This window comes from Protomyctophum bolini (genome assembly GCF_963924005.1).
Source record: "Protomyctophum bolini genome assembly, chromosome: 21".
Classification (NCBI taxonomy): Eukaryota; Metazoa; Chordata; class Actinopteri; order Myctophiformes; family Myctophidae; genus Protomyctophum; species Protomyctophum bolini.
Genome location: NC_137882.1, coordinates 33,162,377 through 33,164,876, shown reverse-complemented (window position 1 = coordinate 33,164,876; position 2,500 = coordinate 33,162,377). Strand labels below are relative to the sequence as shown.

General features: G+C 48.7%; 1 pseudogene across 1 annotated transcript in view; it reads right to left on the bottom strand.

Annotated features, from left to right (window-relative positions):
* The window catches only part of LOC308336499 (neuropilin and tolloid-like protein 1), a 13,754-nt pseudogene that overhangs the window by 1,040 nt on the left and 10,214 nt on the right, over nt 1–2,500 (bottom strand). The window contains exon 2 of the transcript in view: nt 1–606. This exon is cut by the window's left edge and continues 27 nt beyond it. The product of the transcript in view is annotated as a neuropilin and tolloid-like protein 1 (transcript). The remainder of the gene's footprint in view (nt 607–2,500) is intronic.

Genomic DNA, 2,500 nt, shown 5'->3' with positions numbered 1-2,500 from the left:
CAGCCGGTGGCTGGTGGTGGGGACTTCATCCAGGTCGTCATCCAGGTCACATCCGTTGTCCGCCGCCTCCTGCGAATAGCTGTGCTTCATGACCAGGATGCTGCGCCGGTTCCCAGTGCCCGGCAGCAAGGGCCGCACGGCCATGGACTGCTGCGTGGGCATGTCTGTGAGCAGTGCGGCCGCCGCCGCATCGCGCACGCTCAAGTTCCCCGCGGCTGCCGCGTCCCCCGCGCCCGCCGAGCGACAGCTGCGACAGGTGGCCCGAGCCAGGGTTGGAGCCACAGTGGTGGTCGTGGACGCAGTGCGAGGAGGCACGCCGCAGGGCGTGGTAGTTCTCAAAGTCCTCCGCCAGGTCGACCAGGTCCGCCGAGGCGGTGGCGGCGGCGGCGCTCCGCAGCGTGCACAGCTCGTAGTGCGGCGGCTCGAAGACCTCCTGGAACATGGTGGGGTCGTAGTCCTCCCGACGCAGAATGTACTTCTTACGCGGCTGCTTGACCTGGACGATGATGGAGATGATGAGCAGGAGCAGCACGATGCAGCACGTGACGCCAATGATGGTTCCATTTGTGCCGTTCAGGTTGTCCAGGATGTTGACAGTCCTCTTCTCTGTATAGAGGGGGAGGGAGGGGGGATATGAGAGCGAGAGAGGGGGGAGGGAAGACAATACAACTTCCGATGATTGCCGTCAAAACAGAACCTCATAAAACATTTGAAGGAGATCTGTTCGGCAAAGTTTACAATCTAATCTCGAAAAAGAGGTTTGCCTCAGCTGTATTGGAACCATGAGACATGAAAGCATTCCTAAGCAGAATGGAGAAATCACATCTCGCATGTAAAGATAATTCCTAGCACATGGTCAATGATCATGTACAAGATTTGCCAAGGGCAAGATTCTCATCAAACAGATGGACAAAAAGGTCAGAGCGAATATTAGCCTTAGCCTGTTTGTCACCAGGGAAATACAGAGAGCAGAGAAGACTAACAATGCATGTCATATACAATGCAGTCTGTGGGGACATCTGACATTTGAATATAGGCTATAGGGATTAACATGTAGAGCAGAGCTTTGGTGAGAAGCCTTCCCTGTGAGGGGTAAGGAAAAAAAGAGAACTTGACAGTTTGCCACTAATGAGAACAAATGTGGGCAATGCAGCAGCCCAACACAGTACATTAACATTAAGGGGAGAGAAGGCATACAAGTTAAGAGATACGTAAACACGAGGCTGTTGCTTGCTGATTTCCATGCTCTGCTCAGAAAGCAGGGTGAAACATAGCTCTGGTCCCTTAGCAGAAAGGGATTCTTTTTCACCGGAGGAAAAATATTCTCTATGAGGCAATTCTCTGGGCAATATCGGTAGAAGGTGCAGTGGAGTAACTAAAAGTATTTTCTTCCCCGGTGGAAACAAATCCCCTTTTGGCCAAAAAGTACCGTTTATACATGTGGTGGGGGGCTCAGAGTGCTCCCACTAAGGAAAGTAGGCTTTCTAATGACACAACCCGCCTTTGTTTTGGTGAGTAGCAAAAACGTTCTTTTTATTTAAGCTAAAGACGAGAGGCTGGTCCTGCATTCATGCGAACGGCGGAAGTTGAGAGTAACATAGCTCTAAATGCAACGCATTAGAGCTATGGACCAGAGCTAGGTGAAACAGTAGCTTGGGTCTGATGAGGAATAGGTCATGGAGGATTAAATAAAGTGATGCAATTTTTCATTGGCTGTACTTAGGGTACTTTGTAACGTTTGCCTTTGAAAAGCTCTTTAAATAAAATAAATAAATGGAACAAAGTTTATTACCAAGGCTTCGGCGAGTTACAAACCTATACGATACAGAATACAGATGCATCTTCTTTAGAACAGAAACAGATGCAACCACTTTGTAATAAGAAGCTGCCCTCTAGGGGTGGCAGGAACACGGCTACAAAGATGATGGGTTTTTGTAGGCCAAGATAGATAGAAGCTATTCCTGCCATGCGGTCCCACAACAGACTCCCACCCAGTGGAATTTATGAATTAGGCTTTGAATACAAAATCTATGAAAAGCTCTGTAGCAAAAAAAGGTTTGCTACAGATGTATTAATACCATTAATATGGTATTAATACATTTAACACAAAATATTCACATAACACCACACCTGTCACCTTTGCGCGGGGATCCCCCACATAGGGAAGTTTAGCAAGCACATACTGCACTCGGGTAGCAGACGGTAGCACAGTGAGGGTGATAAGTGTCATTGCATGTACTCTCACTGGCTGGGGCGGCACCTGTCAGCGGGGAGCGTTGGACGGTAGGACGAAGGTTCTACGTCCTCCTGGCGGGAGGCAGGTGAGCCAGTAGGATACAACAGCAGTGAACAACACAGAAATGTGTGTGGGGGAGAAATAGGGGTAAAAAAATAATTGGCTACTCTATGTAATTGATGTCATCGGGGAGACCATTATGTTATCCATATGTTAATGTTCCAATGCCCTCTGTTCCAATGTGTTCTTAGCTGTGAAAAAAAT